Below are 7,612 nucleotides of genomic sequence, written 5' to 3'. Positions count from 1 at the left end.
CTCCGACGAGGGGTTTTTTCTGCAGTTTTTTGCCCTCGTTGTCACGCAAAAGCGGGAGCATTCCGTCGACGATCTAGGTTCTCTGCAGTCCCCATTTTCTCGCGATTTGTGTTCTCCACAACCCCACCCCCACACCGTAAACTCGACCTGCTGGATTCGCAACTGAAGGCCGATCAGCTAGAGTTTACGGTGACTCGATACTTGACAAGTCTGTCATACAGCCCTACACATTCCATGAGTAGGTGACTGCCAGTCAGATTGGGGAAATAAGAGTCCAGGACTCGACCCCGTAAAAAGTCAGACATGCTATTCATCACGGGTCTGTGCATGTTTCCGAATACCTGCACGAAAAACAAATCGGTTCGGTGGTTGCTATGGATTTCAAAAAAAAACAAAAAGTGTTGGGGGGCAACGGCACGCGGTGTTCCCAAGCGGTCACCCATCCAAGTACTGACCGCGCCCGACGTTGCTTAACTTCGGTGATCGGACGAGAACCGGTGCTTTTCAACGTGGTATGGCCGTTGCCGTGGTGTTTAGGTGTGATCGTTGGTGTAAAATATATTGCTTTTAACATTCCGATGCACGAATATGAACATCAAAACGCGATGCGTTTCGTTTCCGTATGCACTTACCCTCTGACGACCGACGTCGGACCGAACTAACGGGAAATCCCACAACAACCACCACGTCACGCTCTAACGACAAGAGAGACTACTAGACGGACTGGCGATCTCCCGCGTCGCACATTTTTCGACCGCCGGCGGCGGTGGAAAATCCAGAATTTCACCCCACCTACCGCGCTGCTTGCTCCGACGACGACGAGATTCCCACATTTGGATCGACCGAAATATGTAAGTAATATCAGGAAGTTCCGATTTTCGAGAGGAGACCTGTGTTTCTATTTACCTATCTATAATAATTATCGTTATAATCATCATATCATTATTATTATTATTAACATTATTATTTATTACCATTATTATTATTATTATTATTATTTATCGTCCCTCGGATTCGGCGATCTTCGAAAATCCAAGTTGGACCGTTAGACATTCGAACGCGGTGTGCGTGGCTGACGAGTTGTTATTTTTGGCGTTTTTTCTTCGATCTTCACCCCGACTTCGGACGACGCAGGTCGGACACGAAATTACGAAGAGAGAAAGACGGAAGAAAGGAAGAAAACCTGAAGATCCGTCGAAGAAAATATCGGAAAACTCGTAGGTGCGGCATCGGTCGGACGATGAAGACCGTCTCCTTTCGGATGATCCTCTCGACGGACTTTCGGCCGTCCCGAAGGGTCCGGACGGCAACGGGACCCGTCGTCGACTCGTCCCGTTTCAACTTCCGCCGAAAACGATCGACCTGAACGTCGGAGAGGCGGTTCGCGGCATCCTGTTGTCGGAATTGCCTCGGTTCGAACACCAGGTCCTTTCTGTGCTTCGACCGTTTCGGAAGCGTTTGGCGACGCGAAGATGTCGTAAAATCGAGAAGGTGGCGCGGTATTCCGGGAAGAGATGGACCAATATTTCGGCGAACGAAATATGGATTCCCGGAATCGACGCGTCTACCCCGCACCGCCGACGTAAACCGTCGGTCCCGAATCGAAACCGTGACGACCCGGATTTAGGGCTGGTGGTTGGAGGGGCGTGTACCTGATTCGAAACCCACCGACGTTCCGAGACGAACTTCGCTATCTCCAGGGAAACTTCGGAAACCGAGTTCGGCCAGCTTGATCACACGGTGGCGATGGTGATCGAGGAAAGAGGACGATGCCATCACGCGGGCAACGATTCCGAGGCCTGCAATTTCTTCGACGGCGGACGCGGTGCGCGTTCAGTCTTCCGTCCGCAGTGGCGACTATTTTATAAAGACTTAGAAAATTTTTTTGTTCAATTCTCGTTCACGAGGTGCTCGAAGTGTACGTGTGTGAGCAAGTGTTTTTTCAATAATTATTATTAACTTTTAACGTTTTAACGTGAAAGATGGCCGACGTCGAAAATCAAACAGCATCATCGGTCACCACCGGTTCCGCTGCCACCCCTCAATCCCACGCGAAGAAAGAGAAAAAAGCGAAAAATCCCAGGGCGAAACCGTCCCATCCTCCGACATCCGAGATGGTAAACAACGCCATCAAGGGACTCAAGGAACGCGGAGGATCGTCTCTTCAGGCCATCAAGAAGTTCGTCGCCGCAAATTACAAAGTCGACGCCGAAAAGGTCGCCCCTTTCATCAAGAAATATCTGAAAGGCGCCGTGGCGTCGGGATCTCTGGTTCAGACGAAAGGTAAGGGCGCGTCGGGTTCGTTCAAGCTCGCCTCGTCCACCTCCGGTGGTGCCAAAGTCGCCTCCGCCTCCGACAAGAGGAAACCCGCTTCGTCCGCCGCATCCAAGACGAAAAAATCATCCGCCAAACGTACCGCCGTCGCGACGACTTCCGACAAGGCTTCCTCGAAGACAGCCAAAAAACAAGCCTCCCCCAAAGCGAAGAAGACTGCTGCCGAAAAGAAGAGCGCCGTCGCTGCCTCCGCCGCCGCAGCGAAAGCCAAGAAATCGGCCGCCTCCTCGGCAGAAAAGAAAACTAGAGCCGCCCCGAAACCCCGATCGCCTTCCAAAGCGAAGAAATCTAACAAGGCTGGTCCGACTAAAAAACCCAAAGCACCCAAACCCAAGACAGCCAAAGCCATTCCTGTCAAGGTGAAAAAGGCCGCTTCGCCGAAGAGGAAAAAGTGAGAAACGTGGATGGATACTCGACTCATGTTCGTTCGGCTGTGCCTCGTTCCGACGTCATCATCGTACTACCGGCAACGGGGCACGCACAAATGGCCCTTTTCAGGGCCACACGATAATCTACGACGAAAAAAAGAAATAAAACTATCCTTACGGCGAAACCAAATAAAATAGATAGCATCAGCTGGCAGGTAGGTGATGACAGGATGCAATAAAATTTTACGAACGACCGCAACCCAACCCGAATCGAGAGGACCGACCGATTATTGACATTTTTATTTTATTCATTTCCGGTTGAAGGGCGATATATTTTTTTTTTTGCCTGTAAAGTTTGAGGTTCTGAAAAGAACCGATTTTTTTGTTATAAAATTCGTGTTTCGTGTTGTTCTTCCGAAACACGATGTGGAAAAATTTAAGCGCGTTCACCCCGAATACGTCTGGCAAGTTGGATGTCCTTTGGCATGATGGTTACACGTTTGGCGTGGATGGCGCACAAATTCGTGTCCTCGAACAGACCGACCAAGTAAGCTTCGCTCGCTTCCTGGAGGGCCATCACGGCGGAGCTTTGGAAGCGCAAATCGGTTTTGAAATCCTGAGCGATCTCCCTCACCAAACGTTGAAAGGGAAGCTTGCGGATGAGCAACTCGGTACTTTTCTGGTAACGACGGATCTCACGCAGAGCCACGGTACCAGGTCTGTAACGGTGGGGCTTCTTGACGCCGCCAGTGGCGGGAGCGCTTTTCCTGGCCGCTTTGGTAGCCAGTTGTTTCCTGGGGGCTTTTCCTCCGGTGGACTTGCGTGCGGTCTGCTTGGTCCTGGCCATTTCGAATGAAACGAATGAAAAACAAAACTGACAATTATTAAAATCGACTCTGACGATCGTTAGACGTGCACGCGTCGAAAGGTAAACGGGTACTAAAAATTCCGCCATATTAAATTGTACTTTTATACGTGAACAAAGTCAACGGCTGACTTCGTCGATTGGTCGATGGTGAACCGTTGAATCTATATAAGGCTCCGTTAGTTGAAATTTTGCGGTAGTTGACTTCCTAGGGACGAGGTGTGCAGGTATTTTGTGTCAGTTGAAATAATCTGAAAAGATGACCGGTCGCGGTAAAGGAGGCAAAGGATTGGGAAAAGGAGGAGCGAAGCGTCATCGCAAAGTCCTGCGTGACAACATCCAGGGCATCACGAAACCCGCTATCAGAAGATTGGCTCGTCGTGGCGGCGTGAAACGTATTTCCGGTTTGATCTACGAAGAAACTCGCGGAGTCCTGAAAGTGTTCTTGGAAAATGTCATCCGAGATGCCGTCACCTACACGGAACACGCCAAACGTAAAACCGTGACAGCGATGGACGTCGTCTACGCTTTGAAACGTCAAGGACGCACCCTCTACGGTTTCGGAGGTTAATTTCCTGGCGCTCTTCACCGTTCGAGAAAACCAGAATAAAATACGAAATACAAAATCGGTTCTTTTCAGAACCACAAAATAAAAATAAGAGGAAAAAAAAGAAACATGATGTTCTTTCGAGAAACAACGGACAATTATTACTAACTGACTACCTGATAAATGTACCAAGATCGTAAACACCCCTTGCTTTCCTTTTGGCATTGCAGTCGTAAATGATAATAATACAAAAAGAAAAGATGCATCGGTCATTTTACGAAAAAAAAAAGCTATAGTGGCCCTGAGAAGGGCCGATATTTTGAGTTTTCGCCACGGAGATGGATCGATCGTTCGTTTAAGGTTTCTTCTCGGTTTTTTTGGGTAAAAGTACGGCCTGAATGTTGGGTAAGACACCGCCTTGGGCGATCGTAACTCCGGACAGGAGTTTGTTCAATTCCTCGTCGTTTCTGATGGCCAGCTGCAGATGACGCGGTATAATACGTGTCTTCTTGTTGTCACGGGCAGCGTTTCCTGCCAATTCTAGAACTTCGGCGGCTAAGTACTCCATGACGGCGGCCAAATAGACGGGAGCTCCTGCACCGACGCGTTCCGCGTAATTTCCTTTTCTGAGAAGACGATGTATCCTACCCACCGGAAACTGGAGACCGGCACGGCTCGAACGGGATTTCGCTTTTCCCTTCACTTTACCTCCTTTACCGCGACCTGACATTTTAAGTTCGTTCGTTAGACACCACGAGAAGTAATAAAACTGACGGACGGGACTCGTCGATTGTAAAAGCTGGTAGCTGTGCTTCGAATTTATAGCCTCCGTGATAGGAGAATAGGACGTGACGATTGGTGGGAGCCCGTTTTCAGGTGGGGTTCTGGTGAACACACTACCTATCAGAAAGGTGGTGGTGCAAAGTTAACGCACGCACACGAGTCAGAGCAGTTCGCGAGTTTGTTGAATCGAATTGAATTGAAAAATGCCGCCGAAGACAAGTGGTAAGGCAGCCAAGAAGGCCGGGAAAGCTCAGAAGAACATTTCCAAGAGCGACAAAAAAAAGAAGCGCAGGAGGAAGGAGAGCTATGCCATCTACATCTACAAGGTGTTGAAACAAGTCCATCCCGACACCGGTATCTCTAGTAAGGCTATGAGCATAATGAACAGTTTCGTGAACGACATCTTCGAACGTATCGCCGCTGAAGCTTCCCGTCTGGCACACTACAACAAACGTTCGACGATCACCAGCAGAGAAATTCAAACTGCCGTGCGTCTGTTGTTGCCCGGTGAGTTGGCCAAGCACGCCGTCTCCGAAGGTACCAAAGCCGTCACCAAGTACACCAGTTCGAAATAGATGTTTTTCGTTTTCGACACATTTATAAACGGTTCTTTTCAGAACCACAAAAACTCTCGAACAAAAAAGAAAAAGACGTGAAACAGCGATTTTTAATTAACTTTTATTATGTCATTATTATTATTATTAGGTTTCATGCATTATCGGTATTTTGCACCCATGCCTATCCAACTTGTAGTTATGTGGTTATTGTATTCGAAATAATTTAGTTGATTGAGGTTATGTTATGAATAAATTTCTATTTTGCCAGAATACAACTCTTCGGAAGAAGAAATCAAATAAACAATCGTACATCTGCTGAACAACCTAGTTGATGGTTGATGGATTTGCATTACCCAGCATATAGCCTAAATGTTCATCTTTAGTGAAATTAAAATTACTTAGCTTTTTTAAGAAAGAAAAAATTAGAACGAATTCTCATCGAAAAAACCGCGATTCCTACAAATGATACAGATGGTTTTGTAGTCGCGTATGTTATTGAATACAATGAGCCGACATTTTTCCGACTCTTTGTTTCATCGAAAACGTTGTTGACATTAGCAAGGAACGTTAAGGATTCCCTGAAACAGACAATTTCACTGTTTTGGAATAGCAGTATGTGCAAATGAGAGGACAGAAGACTTTGAAAAAAGGAGTGAACAAAACTGTACTTTAGTACAGAATGTTATGTTTATTTTAATTTCAATTGTTCCTGTTTTAATGAGATTTTTTATGTTCCTAAATCATTTTCTATTTTTTTTTTCATTAGAGAAGAGTTATTGTCGAGTTATTATCTCTACCTAGCATAAAAATTAAAATACTTTGCAACATTACGTTATTATACATTGCATATCTGACATAAAATACTTGCAAAAATTACTTAGCTAATTAATATTACGCATGACAACTCACATTATTTACTTTGCAAAACATTATAGAATACATAACAGATAATTGTGACCCTGTGTATTGTTCATTGGAATTAAAATAAAAAAAACGTGATTTCGTCAATCGCCGTTATTTGCGACTTCAGGCAACTGTCGCTAAGAGCTATTTTTGTTTCTCCGTTCAATTTCCCGATAAAATCGTCGACTTAGTTATTAACTAAGTTCTTCAGTTAGGTGGTATCAACAATACCACAATAGCCATGTTGCCGGAGTTTTTTGATAAAAGACTTGCTAGTTGGAATACAGAAAATATTTACCAAACACCTATTCACGATAATAAACCGGGGCACTATTGTGGGTTTTCGGTTGGTTTTATATTATATTAGGTACTCACCCTTCGTAACGTGTCTCCACGAAAAAACGTCACTTTCACACTAACCACCTTTCGTTTTAACTCTCGCGACGATAACTGAAATGTTGACGCGCGCCGGACAGATTCACGGACATACAACCACCCACCCACCCCGCGCCCCGGTTTCCGTCTGGACTGGTTCTGTCGTCCGAGTGAGTGCCAAAAATTAGCGTTCGTCTATTAAATGATTGTCGGATGATGATTATTGACGGACACTTTTATTGCACCCGATCACACTTTAGTTACTACCTACGTTTAGTATCGACGACGCATCGTTTCGATTATTGAAATTCGAATTGAATTTTTTTTTTTTCTAGTTTTCGACGTAGATTCGCGTGACACAAATATTATGAGCCTTTTTGGATCGATTTCGTGTGCATCACGCCATTTCTACGGGCGAACGTGAATGTGTGATGTTGACGTGATGGAAGCAACGTTTAGGCAATCCGCATTACGTATTACTATCAATTATATTTTAAACGAATGAAAACTTCAATTCAGAAGTGTGATAATCCCGATCCATTCAAGTTTTGTTAATTTTAGATTAAAAATGCGTGAGTATTGTACTATTGCTAACGATGCCAAAACATCGCATATTCAATGTAAAAAGAACAAGAGCAACGGGCCATTAAGTTAATTTAAAAATAACTCGTACCGGATAAGTCGAATACGTATCCAGGGAAAATTTATTAATTTTAAAATTGACCGGCGGAAACAGGTTCTCGCCTCCCACCACTTTTGTGTAGCGGCCGCCAAATCAATTTTGTTTTTATATAATTGATTCAAAAAATTGAAATTCACGCATAGTTATCTGTGCCTGAAGTGGGTCATTTTCATTGCATTGTTAGTAAGATCGAAACCA

The 7,612-nt window shown here is 45.3% G+C and overlaps 1 non-coding gene across 1 annotated transcript; it reads right to left on the bottom strand.

Moving 5' to 3' along the window:
- Positions 1-406: 406 nt before the first annotated feature.
- Positions 407-526, bottom strand: LOC138140938 (5S ribosomal RNA). Its single transcript, XR_011162847.1, has one exon. It is a non-coding gene; the product is annotated as a 5S ribosomal RNA (ribosomal RNA).
- Between the last annotated feature and the right edge of the window lie 7,086 nt (positions 527-7,612).

Source organism: Tenebrio molitor, unplaced genomic scaffold, assembly GCF_963966145.1.
Source record: "Tenebrio molitor unplaced genomic scaffold, icTenMoli1.1 SCAFFOLD_616, whole genome shotgun sequence".
NCBI lineage: Eukaryota > Metazoa > Arthropoda > Insecta > Coleoptera > Tenebrionidae > Tenebrio > Tenebrio molitor.
The sequence above is the reverse complement of the archived record's forward strand: the minus strand, read 5'-3'. Positions and strand labels throughout refer to the sequence as shown.